A 17,961-nucleotide genomic window follows, 5' to 3' on the forward strand; every position below is an offset into this window, starting at 1 on the left:
GCAAAAGGACTTGGGAATCTGTGGAATTCTTTGCCACAAACAACTGTGGAGGCCAAGTAACTGAGTATATTTAAAACAGAGGTTGAGAAGTTCTTGATTAGTCAGGGCATCAAAGATTAGTTAGTTCGATTATGAAGACACGTAGTCCTCATTTATTGTCATTTAGTAATGCATGCATTAAGAAATGATACATTATTTCCTCCGGTGTGATATCACAAAACACAGGACAGACCAAGACTGAAAAAACTGACAGAAGCACATAATTATAACATATAGTTACAATGGTGCACAATACTATAACTTGATGAAGAAGTCCATGAGCACAGTAAAGTTCAAAGTTTCTCAAATTTCCCACATCTCACGCAGATGGGAGAAGGAAGAAAAGCTCTCCCTGCCATGCCGGCCACAATCCGACTCTGAGTCATCCAAAAACTTCAAGCTCTGATCAGCTCTCCGACACCGAGTACTGAGCGCCATTTCTGTCCGAACGATTCAACCTCCTTCTCGGTCGCCAAAAACAGGCAAGGCCGGGGATTTTGAGGCCTACCCTCTGAAAGATTCCCGACCGCACAGCAACGACAGCAGCGAATGGGCGTTTCAGAAATTTCTCCAGATGTTCCTGTTGCTTTCACGTCCATTCTCCATCAAATCAGAATTGTCCACAGCCCCTATTTAACAGATATGATATCATTTTTCACCGGAGAGCTGCGCACATGCAGGTGTGCTGCCATCTTCTCCTGCAACAAGGGAGAATGGGGATTAGAGGGATAATGCATCTGCCATGATGGAGTCGCAGAGTAGAACTGATGGGCCAAATGGCCTAATTCTACTCCCACGTCTAATATCTTATGTCTCATCTAGGGGCATTTCAGTTGATTTTGGTGGGAGACTTACTACTGTGCCAGACTGGATGACTAAGCAGAGATATAAAGAGTCATAATTGAATAGTCGAGCAGACTTAATGGGCCAAAGGGACGAATTCTGCTCCTGTCTTAAGATAATGGAGAGCACCATCACCTTGCATATACATCCGAAAATAGTATGTGCAAAGCACACCTCATCACCTGAGTTCCTATGATCAAGGAGGATTTCTAATCTTGAGGGCTTTACAACTGCACTGGATTCATGATGTCATGATAGATTAAGGTGGACCATAAGTTCTAAAAGTAACAGAACTGTGGGAGTTCCCATTTCTCTGCTTCACTGAAACCGGTACCCACTTCCTCCAAGAGGTTCTGGACTCGCATTTGGTGTATGTGCCCCCACCCTCACATTTGGGTTTTCCACAATAATTTGCTTATGATGGTCTTCCTACTCTGCTGCTGTGTTCTAGTCAGTTTCAACATTTCCCCAATCCCTTGGGGGATCACAGGGGATGGTCTGGGGAAACAGAGAGGCGGCAAATCTTATGTGTGAGTTTAAGATAGCTGTGGTGCAAACGTTTTTTGTTTCTTCTAAATATTAATAAAGAAAAGAAGGACAAAAGCATGGTGTAAGAACTATGCTGGAATTAAATGTTAAAAAGAGACATTTTAAATGTCATGTTTCCTGCTCACGGTGTAGTGACTGATGTGAATAACGCTGCAACCTTTTGCATGGTGTCCTGCCCAAGGGACACTGACAAACCTTTGATCTGTTTAACACAGTACCCTTTGGGAGTTTAAAAAAGAAAATAATAACCACATCCTTGGCAGCTGTACTCGTTCATCTCTGTTAAGGGACACTGTTTCCATGAAAATGTACTTGTGCAGTTTTCTTCAGAGGAAAAGATGAACTTTGTTGGTTTAATTGCTGTATTACCAAGTAAAAATGAAAAGCCACTACCTTTAACACATTCGTGCTATTTTATCAGGGGTTTGAAAATAATGTAAGCTTGCCAAACCCTTTTCATGAAAATACAGCCTTTTTATGGTTTGCAAATGGCAATGGATCAACAAAATTCATTTGGAAGTTCAATTATGTGAATAATTTTATTCCCACTAAAGTCACACAAGAAGGTCAGGAAAATATTAACTGACCCAGTGAACTTGTCTGTTTCAAGTACGTATCAACTTGTAGAGTTGAAAAAAAATCTTAGAAACTCCTTTCAGAAACTAGGATTACAAGATAGTTTGAGAAGTTCACTTTGACTGGGAGCAGCAGTGATCCATCTTCACATTTTGAAATGCTTCTCATTTTCAGAATCTCTTTTTGCATGAGTCATAAGTTGGAGTCTATACATCTTTTAAACATGATTGGTATTTCAACTAATACTCTGAATTTATTTAAATAATACATCTGATTTCTTGCGTCTTTGCTCATTGAGAACAGACCCAAGAGGCTTTTTCCCAGGGCTCACAGAGGCTTTTTTTCCCCAGGGCTGAACTGACTAACACGAGGGGGCATAGTTTTAATGTGCTTGGAAGTAAATATAGGGGGGATGCCAGAGATAAGTTTTTCACACAGAGAATGGTGGGTGTGTGGAATACACTGCCAGCGATGGTGGTAGAGGCGTATACAATAGGGTCTTTTAAGAGACTCTTAGATGGGTACATTGAGCTTAGAAAAATAGAGGGCTAAGCGATAGGGAAATTCTAGGCAGTTTCTAGAGTAAGTTACATGGTTGGCACATCATTGTAGGCCGAAGGGCCTGTAATGTGCTGTAGATTTCTATGCTCTATGTCCTACCATATTATTTTATCTTTCTTGTTTTTGTACTCCTTTCCACTCTGTTAAAGATTTTCTGATTTCCTGCATAAATTAAATTAAGGCCTTGGATTTCTGTGAAAGAAAATGGGATATGAGCAGCTTCCATTCAGCCCCCCAAAAAACAGCATTTTATAAAACTTAAACATGAGAAAGGCTGTAATTGCTGGAAATCCATCATGTGTGTGTTTGTAAATTAATTTGCAATGGTCCTTGGGGCAGGGAAGTTCGTCGTTCTGTGGTCACAAGCAAAAGTTCAAAAAACAAAGGACATCTGCAGTCTTGTACAGCACTAGAACCTCCATAAAGATCAAACCTTGCTTGTAAATACAATTAAAATGCATAAAGATACATTTCTGCAATGTACATATGATTCCAGAAAGAAAGAGCAGCTAGGTATCTATAAGGACCCATTTGAGCAAAGAACACACACAATGAGCTAGATGGACATGATCCCAATAATGGCAATACCTGTTGGGCAGATGATATTCACTTCCTGCATTTGCTTCTTTAGTTTGGTTTCTGTCATTCTTATTTTTCCTCTCTAAAAATATTGCTCCGGGAACAATGATAGCAGTTAGCATGCCAGCTTGTAGGTTTTTTTCATTTTCAGCAGGTTTCTGGGGATGCAGGCTACACACGTGACATCAAGGATGCTACACCTGAACCATCAGCTCTTCATCAACAGAGAGCAGTTTCATATCCTGGCCATGCAAAGAAAGCATATTACCAGAGAGAAGGTACAGGTATTGCCAGCCTGAGGGCATTAAGGTGGAAAAATCTTCAGGGCCTGGTGGCATATGTCCTCAGACTTTGTGGGAGGCTGGGGAAGTAATTGTGCAGGGGTATTTGTTACATCATTAGCCACTGGTGAAGTAACTGGAAATTCGAAGGAGGCTAATGCATTCTGTTGTTTAAGAAGGCTAGCATAATCAAGCCAGGGAACTACACTACAAACTGGCCATCCTGTCATCAAGGTTGAGGAACATATTGGAGAGAATTCCAGGGATGGGATCTATCGGCATTTGGATAGAGGAGACAGCGTGGTTTTGTGTGTGGGAAGTCATGTTTGATAAATCTTTTAGAGTTCTGTGAAGAGATAGGTGAGGGAGGGCAGCGGTTGTTGTCTATTTGGACTTGAGTAAGGCCTCTGACAAGGTCCCACATGGCTGGGTGGTCTAGAAGGTTAGGTGTCATGGAGTCCAGGGAGAACAAGTTAGGTGGACTCAAAATAGGCTTGGAGGTAGATAGCAGAGGGTAGTGGCTGAAGCTTGTTTCGTGAAATGGAGACCTGTGACTAGTGGTGGGTGTGCTGCAGTGGTCGGTTTGAGGACCATTATTATCTGTTACTTATATAAATGATTTGGATGTAAATGCACAAGGTTTGATCAACAAGTTGGCAAATGACAAAATTAGGAGGTGATATAAATGGTGAAAGAGTTGTTACAGATTACGAGGGATCTTGATCAGTTAGGGAAGTGAGCCGAGGAGTGGCAAATGGATGTCAATACAGATTAGTGTAAGGTGATACATTTTGGAAAGTCAAACTGGAGTAGGCAGTATAAGTGTGTAGTTTGTTGAAAGTGACATCACATGTAGACAAGGTGTTGAAAAAGGTGTTTAGCATATTAGCCTTTGTCAGTTAGGCCACTGAGTAGAGAAGTGGGGACGTTATATTGCAGTTGTTTAAGTCATCAGAGAAGCCATACTTTGAGTATGGTGTGCAGTTTCCATCACCCTTTTATATGAAAAGTGTGATTAGAAGGCCTGAGTTATGGGGAGAGTTTGCCCAGGCTACATCTTTCTTTTTGAGAACATAGGAAAATGAGCGGTGATGTTACAGATGTTTTTAAAATGATGAGAGACAGGGATAAGATGAATGGTAATGGTCTTATCTGCAGGGTAGGGGAGTACAAAACCATGGGGCATAGTTTTCAGGCGAGAAGAGAAAGACTTAAAAGGGGCCTGAGGGGGGCAACTTTTTTCACGTAGGGGACAGTATTTGGAATGAACTGCCAGAGAAGTGGTTGAGGTAGATACAGTAGTATCAGTACATTCAGAAAGATTGCATGATTCATTTCTAAAGACTAAATGCGCCACATCATGTTGACTGTAAAGTGAAAAAGACTGTCCCCTGTATCCAAGACTCGTCACTTCTGTGTAAGAAGTTGGAAGTGCTGGGGCATGAAATTACAAATAGAAACTTGGATTCTCCAGGAATATTATGGAGAAACCCATCTCTCTGTGGCTGTTTCAGAACAATTCTAAAGATATTGAAAGGTGTTCTCTACTTACTTCGACAAATATAGCAAAGGGAGGTACGTGATGATATAGGCCAAAGTTAGCCTGGTTTCCTCAAGGAGAAAACTTTGCTGACAAATCTGTTGGAATTCTTTGAGGAAATTACAGGCAGAATAGACAATTGATTAACAATGGTTGCTGTTTACTTGGATTTCCAGAAGGCCTTTGACAAAGTGCCACAGATGAGGCTGCTAAAAGGATAAAAGCGTGTAGTATTACAGGAAAGATATTAGCATGGATTGAAGATTGACTGACTGGCTGTTGTCAAAGAGTGGGAACAAAGGGGTCTGGTCTGATTGTCTGCTGGTGACTATGACATTCTACAGGGGTCAGTGTTGGGACTGCTTCTTTTCACATTATATGTCAATGACCTGGATAACGGAATTGATGTCTTTGTGGTAAGTAGAGGGGGAGGTAGTGTTGAGGTACCAGGAAGTCTCCAGAAGAATTAGGAGAATGGGAAAGAAGTGGCAGTGGAATATTATGTAAGGAAGTGTATGGTTATGCACTTTGGTAGAAGGAATAAAGGTATTGACTATTTTCTAAATGGGGAGAAAATTCTGAAATCAGAGGTGCAAAGGGACTTGAGAGTCCTTGTGCAGGATTCCCTAAAGGTTAACTCACACGTTGAGACGGTGGTAAGGAAAGAAAATGCGATAACAGCATTAATTTCCAGAAGACTAGAATATAAAAGCTAGGGTATTATGCTGAGGCTTTATAAGGGATTGATCAGACCACACTTGGAGTATTGTGAACAGTTGTGGACCCCTTATCTAAGGAAGCTTATGCTGGCATTGAGAAGGTTCAGAGGAGGCTCACAAGAATTATCCTGGGAATGAAAGGGTTAACATATGAGGAACGTTTGAATGCTCTGGGCCTGTCCTCGCTGGAATTCAGAAGAATAAGGGGGGATCCTTACCTGTTAAATATTGAAAGGATTAGATAAAGTGGATGTGGAGAGGATCTTTCCTATAGAGGGCACAGCCTCAGAACAGAAGGATGTCCCTTTAGAACAGAGATGAGGAGGAATTTCTTTAGCTAGAGCATGGTGAATCTGTGGAACTTACTACCACTGACAACCGTGCAGGCCAAGCCATTAGGTATATTTAAAGCACAGGTTGATAGATTCTTGATTAGTAAGGATGTTGAAGGTTACGGGGAGAAAGCAGAAAAATAGGGTTGAGAGAGAGATAATAAATCAGCCATGATGAAATGGCAGAACATACTCGATTAGCTGAATGGTCTAATTCTGCTCCTATGTCTTATATCTTAAATGGCACTTAAAAGGCTTGATTTAAAGCAGAGCATTCTTGAATAAGAACCCCATTCAGCACCACCAGCATTCATTGGCTGCGGTGCGCATCATCTTTCAGAGTTACTGCCCTGCTGAACTTTCCAGCAGCTTTGCAAACAACCTTAGTCTCTACTACGTTTAATGATATATTAAGGCAGGTATTTCATGGTGGCTGCTAAGTAAAATATAACACCCTGGCCTGAAAAGGTATCATCATTCCTCTGTAGTCCTATATTTGACATGTTAGACCAGCTATCCATTAGTAATGTAGGAGTTCTTTCAACACAAGCAGCTCCTCTGCATCTTCAAAGACAATGACAAACTATGGTCCCTGGCAATGCTGATGTATTACCAATGATTAAGAAATGACTTAAAACTCCATTGTTAAAAAAATACTGTGTTCTACCAACCACACTTTCTGGTCTATATTTTAATTGTGCCAGTAATCGTGGGTGTGCATATACATAATTACCTATGTAAATATTCCTTTCACACTGTAGTAAAATGTATGTGTTTTAAGAGTAAAGTTCTAATAAGCATAGATGCTGGGACTACATTTAATACGATTGATAGTGTACTCCCAATTATTTCATCATAATTACTGTTCCTGGAAGTTGATTACAAAAGAGTTGACTATCAGCTGCAATGCAAGACTAATTTATTTATCTTTTTACCACGTATGCGGAGTATAAATGCCAGCATGGACCTGTTTGGCAAATTTCATGCTGTGATGTATTTAAAGTTCCAGACAGGACAGAGGCTGAAATTGTGGATTAGTTAACTGCCGAAGCACTGCCCACAATGTATTCTAGTGACATTCAGGAGAAAGCTGTATAATCGCACATTGCATTGCACCTTTGAGAGTGGAAAGTAACTCACAATGCAACAATGCAGTCCTGACGAAGGGCCTCGGCATGAAACGTCGACTGCGTCCTGACGAAGGGTCTCAGCCTGAAACGTCGACTGTACCTCTTCCTACAGATGCTGCCTGGCCTGCTGCATTCACCAGCAACTTTTATGTGTGTTGCTTGAATTTCCAGCATCTGCAGAATTCCTGTTGTTCACAATGCAACTGTTTGGCCACCTGTGAAAATAACCCTTTTTTAAACATCAGCCTTAATTTTGGTGCCCATTTGGAGTTAGCAATCAACAATTGAGTCACGATTCTGATGCTCTAGTCATGTAAAATAGTCAGTGCTTTATAAATAGTTTCTGCAATGACAGTTGCAGGTATGAGGAATTTTCAACAGAATAAGAGTAACCCAATTGCTTCACAGGAACAAAAATTTAAAACTGATCCTCAGATACAAATTATTGGCGATGAGAAACTGGATTTTTAACAGTTTTAGTGCACCAAACATCTATTGGATTTGGTACTAATATTCAATTGGCTCCGTGGCAAAATAAAATCAAAAGTTAAGAAAGCATGTGATATGTTGACCTTCATTAGTCAGGGGATCGAATTTAAGAGCTGTGAGGTAATGTTGCAACTCTATAAAACCCGGGTTAGCCCACACTTGGAATATTGAGTTCAGTTCTGCTTGCCTCATTGTAGGAAGGATTTGGAAGCTTTAGAGAGGGCACAGAGAGTTCTTCTCATGAAAGTAGGTTGACGGAGCTACGGCCTTTCTCCATGAAGGAGGATGAGAGTTAACTTGATAGAGGTGTACAAGATGATAAGAGGCATATATTGAGTGGAGAGTCAGAGACTTTTTGACCAGAGACCAGGATGATCAATGAGGATGTTTGCGAATTTCAGGATGTATATTGTATACACTTTCTGATGTTAAATGTAGCTATTGAAACCTATTGATGCAGAAATTAAAACACAGAGCACTAATGTCCATTGTCTAAAAAGCTATGATCAGTGAAAGAACAATTGTGTTATAGTTCAAATGTCCTGTGCACTGAAAATTAAGGCTGGCATATGTTGTGTACATAGCATTGACATCAGCATGAAGTCAATTTAAATACCACAGGTTGGAGAGGTATTGCTCTTCTAAACTAAGTGTAACCTCATTGTGGCATTAGAGGAGGCTTTAAACCAACATGTCAGAATGTGAATGGGAAGTCAAATTGAAATTGGTGGCCATCAAGAAATCACACCTTTTATGGTAGATGGACTGAAGTTGCGTGAGAAAGTGGTCCCCCACTCTCTGTCAGGTTTCGCACTGCATCGAGAGCACCGGTATGGTAGATAACACCAAAAGACTTGAAAATGATGTGTCGTCTCATCTGCAAGGACTCTGTGGGGCCATGAATAGTGGTGAGGGAGCAGGTGTAAGGGCAGATGTGGCATCTGTCAACTTTCAGGGATAAGTGCCAAGAGGGAGATCAGTGGAGAGGGAACAACGGACAAGGGAGTCCAGTACGAGTGATTCCTACAGACAGTTTGGGTTGGGGTGGGAGATGTGTTCAGCGATAAGATCCTTTCATAGATGGCAGAAATTACAGAGATGAGTGGCAGTGGATGGGATATATCAGACTTGGTGAGTTTAGTGGTGTTGTGGGGGACAGTGTGATTAGTTTGGTGATGAGGTTTGGAATAGTCATTATTTCTACAGAATCATGCTGACTGAATGTCTCTCTAAATGTTAATACAGAAATTCAGGGCTTGCTCAATCAAAAATTGCTTGTTCTAGCAGCTGTGTCATGTTTTGTAAATGATATATATATAATGATGTGATGAGTCACATACTGATTACTGATTCTGTCAGCATACAGTATGTTCAAGTAAATGGGCAAATATATTTTTAAGTGTCCAGAGGTGTATGCTGCATTTAATACTACATAAAACACATGAAACTTTTGGATATCTACAAGGCATTGCTGGTCACAGAACTTGATACGACACAGGAAACTTCTGCCACAGTTTAAAGTAGCAAATGGAGAGAGTACACACTACCAATGTGCATTAGGCTAAATGACCCATTTCTATCAGGCAATAAGATTGAAATCAGCAAAGCAAAAGATTGCTTTTCAAATGAAACTCCAGCAATTCAAAAGCTACTTTTAAATAAACTGATGCATCTAATATTCTGTTTTAAATTTAGATTGTCTACAAGTACCGTCTTAGTTTCTTGTGTTGTATCTTTTCGGGGGCTGATTCATATTGTTCTCTCCCTTTTTGTATTGTAGTTCAATCCAAACAAACCATACTTTTTGTACATCTTTACATACTCTAAAGGTTGATCAAGTAAACACTTGGTGAGGTGATGCTTTATACAAAATCTTTTATTTCCTCATAAGCCAGCATGCATAATATTAAGAATATTAGTTCAATTAGTAATACCTAGCTTTGCGTTTTAGTACAAAAATATAGCAAGATGGTCATACATTTAAAGTACAGGCAGAAAGTAGATGGGTGACTACCAGGAAAGGAAAAGGGGTGTAAGGAGATGGTGTAAGATTCCCGTGTGCCACTCCTCTTGAAAACAAGTATACTGTTCAGCAGAAGGCAGCAGTAGCTTGGTCAGTGACATTAGGATTGGCACTAAGCTCAACAGGGAAAAGTGAAGGCAGAAAGAGCAATAATGATAGGGAACTCAATAGTTAAGCAAGTAGAGAGGAGATTCTGTATATACATAGATAGATGCTTTATTGACCCGAAAGAAAATTACAGTGTCACAGTAGCATTACAAGTGCACAGATAGATAAATATTAGAAGAGAAGTGGGAAGATTAAAAAATAAGTTACCTCAAGCAGTCTGACAGGACGGGGTCATTACCTCCCCAGCTGTAGGTTGACTCATTACAGAGTCTAGTGGCGAGGGGTAAGAATGACCTCATATACTGCTCTTTGGAGCAGCACAGTTGTCTTAGTTTATTACTAATAGTGCTCCTCTGTTCAGCCAAGGAGGCATGCAGAGGGTGAGAAATATTGTCCAGAGTTGCCAGGATTTTCCATAGGGTCCTTTGTTCTATCACAGCCTCCAGTGTGTCCAGTTTGACTCCTATAACAGAGCCAGTATTTCTATAAAAATTTCTATTTTTATTGAGTTGTTTGGCATCACCTGTGTTGATGCTACTGCCCCAGCACACCACCGCACAGAAGATTGCACTGGCAACAACAGAATGGTAGAAAATGTGAAGGAGAGACCTGTATACTCCAAAGGACTGCAGTCTTCTCAGGAAGTAGAGGCAACTCTAGCCTTTCTCGTACACAGACTCTGTGTGGGTTCTTCACTCAAGTCTGTCATTCAGGAGCAGCCCCAGGTACTTGTAGGTTCTCACCACATCCACAGCCTCACCATCAATAGTAACAGGGAGCAGTGCAGGCTTAACCTTTCTAAAGTCCATCACCATCTCCTTTGTCTTACTAATGTTGAGCTGCAGATGATTCAGCTTGCACCATTTTACAAAGCTCTCCACCAGGGTCTTGTATTCATCCTCCTTTCCTCCCTTTGTACATCCAACTATTGCTGAGTCATCACAGAATTTCTGCAGATGACATGACTCAGCATTGTATCTAAAGTCCAAGGTACACAGGGTAAACAGGAAGGAAGCCAGATCAGTCCCCTGTGGGGCCCCAGTGCTGCTTATAGCCATGTCTGACAGTAGGTGCACAGCAAGGAGGGGATGTAGACAGTGGTAGCCTGTGTTGTTCATTCACATGTTGAAGTGGAGAGGGGAGGAGGGAGGAGGAGAGGCATTGGTGCTGAGGGAGCATTGGGTGCCTCATCACCTGGACTGGTGTGATGAGGAGCATGTGAGCAGAAGGACAACTGTCAGAGAGGCATATTGACTAATTTGTTAAATTCATTTTCCCATTCAAGGCTGCATTCTGAGGCTGAATGAAGCCAGTGATGTTCTTTAAGCCTCCACACCTCCCATGTGCTACAGTGCACAAGCTTGTTCTCCAGCTCTCTGCTGTATTCCTCTTTGGCCACCTTGATCTTCTCCTTTAGCTCCCTCTGGCTTTATTTCAATACCTCCCAGTCTCCTGATCTAAAGGCTCTCTTTTTTTGTGGTTGAGAAGAGCCCTTAGATCACTACTGCCACAAAAGGGACAATGGAATGGTCCAAAATGTCACAGAGCAGCTACAGAACACTCTCAAAGGGCAGGGCGATCAGCTCAAGTAACATAAGGAGGGGAAGAGATGAGGTCCTCTGGTATAAGCATATGGAGCTAGGAAAGTATTTTAAAAGCAGAACCTCAAGAGTAGTAATCTCTTGATACTTTTAATGCCACGTGTTAGTGAGGATAAGAGAAGGATATGGCAAATTGTTGCATGGCTGAAAGCTTGGTGTGGGGGGGGGGGTGGTGGTGGCAGGGATTTAGAACATTTAGACCATTGACTTCTCTTCTGGGGCAGAGGTGAACTGTACAAGAGGGAAGTGTTACACCTGAACTGCAGAGGGAACAATACCATGGCAGGCAGATTTTCCAGGGCTACTAGGGTGGGTTTCAACTAGATTGGCAGGAGGGTGAGATTCCAAACATCAGGGAGGCAAATGAGAGAATTTGAACCATGTTTATTATCACTATTTTCTGTGATGTGAAATTTGTTTTGCAGCAACAGTACAGTGCAAAGGCATAAATTATAAATTAGAAAAGGAATAAATTGTGCATTGCTGTCAAGATGGCCTTCTGTAGACCGTACCTGGATTTCTGTAGACCATACCTGGCCTTCTGTAGACCATACCTGTCCTTCTGTAGACTGTACCTGGCCTTCTGTAGGCTGTACCTGGCCTTCTGTAGACTGTACTTGCCCTCTGTAGACTGTACCTGGCCTTCTATAGGCTGTACCTGGATATCTGTCGGCTGTACCTGGATTTCTGAAGACCTTATCTGGATTTCTGTAGGAGGTACCTGGCCTTCTGTGGGCCATACCTGGATTTCTGTAGGCCGTACTTCGTCTTTTGTAGGCCACACCTGGATTTCTGTCAGCCACACATGGATTTCTGTAGGCCAAGCCTAGATTTCTGTCAACCTTATCTGGACTTCTGTAGGAGGTACCCGGCCTTCTGTAGGCTGTAGCTGGATTTCTGTAGGCCATACCTGGCCTTCTTGTAGGGCTCTGGAATCACCAGTTTGAATGTCATATATTGAGCCCTCAGCAGACTACAAATGTTCTGGTTCAACCAGTGCTTCTGATTTGGGAAGACTTGATATTTTCTCAAAAGGCACACACATCTATGGAAGTTTTGAAGAAGTTGGTGATGGCTGTAGCATATTCATTCAGATCTGAAGATGAATCACTGAAAATGGTCCAGTCCACCAGTTGAAAGCAGTCCTGTAGACGCTCCTCTGATTCCCTTGACCATACCTTCATGGTCTTTACCACTGATGCAGCGGATTTCCATCTCTGCCTATATGCTGCGAATAGAAGTACAGCCAGGTGATCAGACTTTCTGAAGACAGCCATGGGATGGTATGGTAAACATTCTTGATGGTGGTATAACAGTGATCAAGTCTGTTGGCTCCTCAAGTTCTGCAGGTGACACATTGGTGGTAGTGTGCCAAAGACTAGTTGATGTTCCACTGCATGGACCAGTCTGTGGTGTGCAGAGCCCTGTGCAAAGTCTGGGAAGTTTTCGGGCACCTTATGGAATTTTCCATTTGTGACGTCACGTCAGCCCACAAAAAGAATGTTGGATTTCGGAAGTTTTTGGATTTTGGAATTTGAGGATGTGAACTGTTAATCATGACATTTTAGCTCCTCCAGTGCCATCTTGGTGTTGCTGGGATGGAATGTACACTGCTACTAAGATAATGGCAGAGAACTCCCTCAGCGGATAGAATGGACGACACTGGACTGCCACATGTTCCAGACTGGCGGAGCAGGACTGAGGCAAGAGTGCTAGGTGTGAATTAATCAAGAAGCAAAAGCTGCCACCTCCATCTCTAGTGATGCCACCGACTGGTCCATGCAGTGGACTGTGAAGCCCTTGGGCTGGAGTGCTCTGTCTGGAATTCTGGGATAAGATATATCTCTATGGTGCAGAGAGCACAACAGCCCCTGATGTCCCCCTGGTATTGTGGTCTTGCTCAGAGTTGTTCAATTTTATTTTCCAGAGAGGGTACATTGGCTAGTAGGGTAATAGGAGGGGGGGGGGGTTTAAGGCCCTGTGTTTCAGTTTGACCTGGAGCTCATTTTCTGAGACAATGGAAATATTTCTCGAACTTTGAGCTGTTGCTGTCTTTCCCTGGGTGGTATGGGGTTCAGAGTCTGCAGTTTCTGAAGTTTGCAGTTCTTTTGAAACCACGTTACTTACTGAAGTCTATGTGACTGGAGATTTTAGCCATAGTATTTGTAAACAGGAGTATTTTATAGTTCCCTTGTGAGCCGCAAAGAAAGTTGCACTCTCCTGCTACGTACCCACTAATCTAATCCCAAATTCCAAAATCCAAAAACTTCTGAAATCCAACATTCTTTTTGAGGGCTGACGTGACGTCACAAATGGAAAATTCCATAAGGTGCCCGAAAACTTCCCAGACTTTACACAGGGCTCTGCACACCACAGACAGTTCTGAGAAGTGACCTCACAGGAACAGAGGTTAATGAAAAATAGAAAAACACTTTAGAAATCGGAAAATGAAGATCTCAATCATGAAAGAGTGGATTCGTCAGAATTACATTGAACATAGGCCACTTAGTGGTATGTTGGTCATGAAATAAACCCAGCTCTATTGTGATGAACTGAAAATTTTAGGTAATTGTGAATATTCAGCTGGTTGCAGAAATTTCCAAAAAAGCACAGCATTAAATTTCTTAAGATTTGTGGCGTTAAAGCATCCGCTGATCACGAAGGAGCAGAGAAATTTATTGATAAGTGTGGCAAAATCGTTGCTGATGAAAATCTAACAGCAGAATGGCTGCATCAGTACTCACAGTATGTGTGGTTAGCAAGTGCTTACCGGTGGCACAAAATTCAGAGTTGGGAATGACGGTGATGCCAAGCAGCCACTGACTGTCCAGCTGAGCTGCTGAGATAGTGATACCTTACCTTTCTAATCGTCCAATGGACATATTATTGTTTCATGCACAAAATTATCGTTGTTTTTCATGGCAGGTACTTCATACTTCTAAATGGTTTTTGTCATGCCATTATCCAGCTCGTGGCCACATCGATGGATCTTGGTGTGGGGACAAAACTGCCTCAGGTCCTGGTGAGAGAGCCTGTTTGGACCAGGTGCAGGATGTCCTGGGTTGGGGCACCAGAGGGGCCACCTGGGGTTTGTCGGGCACCCCATTGGTGTAATTTTAGTGCTACAAAATTATTTAATAATATGGTCTAAAACAATCCCTCCCCCATCGTAGTTGCTGTAGAATGAGCAGCTGTTTGAAATCGATGGTGGATATGAAGCCAGTTGGGGCACTGGAACCCTGTAATAGACATGGTTGTGGGGGTGGCATGGTCCTTCAACTCTGACGGTCTGTGGAGGACTTAACTCCATCATGTCAGACTGAGCTCCGACTGCATACTGTTCGCTCTGTGAGCTTCGCACCAACTGTACATAAGCTGTATTTGTAATGTAATTGATTTCATGTTCAGACTTGGGTCCCATCCCCAAGGTATCTCATTATATAGGTACAAATATTCCAAAATCCAAAGTCTGAAACACTTCCTGCCCCAAGCATTTCCGAGTACAAGGTGCTTAATCTGTACTGATACACACCCCACCACCACCCAGCCTTGCATTCCACCAATCCTTGTTGGAACTTGGCTGCAAATCTGGGTCCTAGTCCTGAGACCCTACCTCCTGCCTTTAATCATTCATTCTACCCTTCACCCAACCTTAGTATAACGTCAACACTTATTAGCCATAGAAAAATATGTAAGAGCGATTCCTCTGGTAGGGAACGAGCGATCTGAGATCCTTACTGGCAGAATCATGAGGAAGAAGAAGGAAAACCTTGTAGCTGAGGGTTATTATAATTCAAAGTTGTCATATTCACAGTGATTCAGAGTCCAAACAGGAATCAATGAAGAGAGCCTGTTAAAGATGGAATCAAAGTGGAGCACTTTCCTGATGTGACTTCTAGATGAATGTTAGCAGATAATAGTTAAGAGAGTTATTGGCTTTGAACTTTAGCAACAGTAGGCAGCTCTAAAACTATGACTGATGCAAATACTTTATGCAAAAACAGAATTTACTGCATCAAAAGTATATAATTCAGCTCTACATAGGCGATTTGAAAGTTAGCGGTAATCATTACATTAAAGCAGTGCACAATTATATCAGTGACATACAGAATAAACTGCAGCAGGTTTTCAGTCTTGTGCCTTAGAGGAAAATGTCTGACAATGAGTCAGACGTTGTTTTACATTCCTCCTAATTTGATTTTCCATCAAGTCAATTAAAATGTATAATTACAAAATGTTCCAAAACATATTTGAACACTTCTACGACAACATTTCTTTGAAAGCTGCAAGTACTGCTACTTAAGTTAGATCATATTCTTCTGTTGTTAACCACAATTCAATCCTGAAATCATTACCATGTCTACAACGTCTGTTCACCCTGAAAAATAGAATTACTTCTGAATTCATTAGTAACTACCAATCTGCAATAAAGATCTGAGGCAATAACCATGATACAAGACAGTATTTATCTTCTTTTGGGAGCTTGACCCATTTGTTCAGTTTTTTGTGCAGGAAAAGGGATTTGGGGGTCAACATGCCTGATCCATTTTGCTCAGCTTTTGTGCAGGAGGAGGGATTTGGGGGCTGCTGATCGTACAGCCTTTCTTTTCCTTCTTGGTTTTGTGGCTACTCAGAGAATTGAAGAATTTCAGAGTTTTTTACTTTCATAATAAATGAACCTTTGAATCTTGTATTTTTCAGAAACAGAGAATGATCACAAAAAAATTCTCTTCAATATGAATAGCAGCATCCTAATATGAATATTGACTTAGCCGTTAATGGAAACAGTATGCCAATGTTTTCAAACATACACATCCAGTGCAAACTCTCTGCAAGACTAATGAAAGATAGCATTTCAATCTGACTGGTTATCCTTAACATTATGAACACCACTATTGATCAAAAGCAGCAGCATTTATCAACACTTAAATATCGACCACATGTCAACAACAAAACAAACAACCAACTGAGTTATTTTATTATGTAATGAAAAACGCTGGTGTTACAGATTTTTGTTTTACTATTTTCTAGGATGTGGACATCTACTTAATATAATTCACACTAGGCTATTTAGTGGGGTCGTTGACTCTACTGGGAGTGGAATTAGAATCACTTAAAAAACCAAACCAGGTAATGTTCACTTTTATTTGCAATAGTTTATTTTTCCTAAAAAAATTAACACATACTCAATTTGCCTAGGTAGATATGAACTCATTCTCTCCAGATTAGTCGTCCAGCAATACAAACTAACCTCGTGGTTACTGCATTTGTAATGAGCACAAGAAACAACACCTATTTTGTATAATTGAATAAAATCAGATAAAGTGCAATGGTGTGAATGAAAATACAGTCTCACAATAGCAATATTACATGGTATTACATCTGTTTTATATCACAGAATCAGCCACTTAAACCAGCAGGTCCATAAACTGTTTAACTCAGATCACCATCCCCTCAATCTTTTTATCATACCCTATCAATATTTTCTTTCTATCCTTTGTCCTTCTAGCATCTACCTTATTTTTCCTTAAAGGAATCTATGCTGGTTCTCACAGCCACTTCCTTCGGTAGTGATTTGCTTGTTCAAGATTTCTCCAGATAAGGTTATTTCTCATGAATCTCTTCTAGAATCATTAGTAATTACTAAATCTATAATGAAGATATGAGACAATAACTCTGGTGCGTATATACCGTAGATACAAGTGTTCAGAAACAGAAAGAGTGACCACAAAAGAAATGAATTTTCTCTTTGATATGAAACTCCTGTTTACAATTGTTTCAACTGAAACAGACTGTGGAAGCTTGAAAAATAGTTAGACCAACTGCATCTTGTATATGGAGAAAAAGTAAGAGTTATACCATTATTTATGTGAAAGCTTCCCAGAAAATTAGGCTTTCGAATCTAATGGATAAACTCTCCCTTCTTTTTACGAGTTTCTTTTTTTCTGTCAACAAATATCATTGCATTTAACAAATAAGATGTATGTAAATTGATGCTGAGTTAATCTTCAGATGCAGTAAAAAAATTTCTTTGCAAAATTAGTGGCAAAATGATATTGAACAACTTTTTTACAGGTAACTGAGGAATGAACATTGATAGTCTTACAGCAAAATATGCTCTCAATAAATGAGAAATATTATTGTTATGTGGCAATATATATTCGATACATTCTGTCACCTGTAGGTACTGTGGCATACCACCATTTTTATCGATCTCTCTCTGTATGTACTTTCAACATCATGTGAGCTGTCATCATCCTAACTGAATCCTACTAATTTATGTAATAATTATCACAAACGACTTTGAGGATGGAAATATTTTTAAACTTGGGGTTAACCCTCATGTCAGATTTACTGAACAGAATGCAAATAACAAATAATCGAACATCTGGCAAAATTTCACAAAAGTTTAACAGGGTTTAAACGGACCACATTTGATTTGACTGTCCTATTCAACCTTATGGTTTACAAAGTACGTTTTTAGTTCAAGGGAGTTTTCAGTAGAAATCTATTAATGGGAGCGGTTACTAGAACAGTTTTTCATTTCTTGGGTGAGTGAGGATATTCTGATGACCAATTTAGGTCAAGTCT

The 17,961-nt window shown here is 40.8% G+C and overlaps 1 long non-coding RNA gene across 1 annotated transcript in view; it reads right to left on the reverse strand.

Moving 5' to 3' along the window:
- Positions 1-204: 204 nt before the first annotated feature.
- Positions 205-17,961, reverse strand: part of LOC140212518 (uncharacterized) — a 77,439-nt gene continuing 59,682 nt past the window's right edge. Inside the window, exons 3-4 of the long non-coding RNA XR_011889739.1 lie at positions 7,160-7,364; positions 205-737 (exon numbers count right to left, since the gene is read on the reverse strand). This is a non-coding gene — a long non-coding RNA (uncharacterized lncRNA). The remainder of the gene's footprint in view (positions 738-7,159; positions 7,365-17,961) is intronic.

The sequence above is a fragment of the Mobula birostris genome, chromosome 19 (assembly GCF_030028105.1).
Source record: "Mobula birostris isolate sMobBir1 chromosome 19, sMobBir1.hap1, whole genome shotgun sequence".
NCBI classification, from domain to species: domain Eukaryota; kingdom Metazoa; phylum Chordata; class Chondrichthyes; order Myliobatiformes; family Myliobatidae; genus Mobula; species Mobula birostris.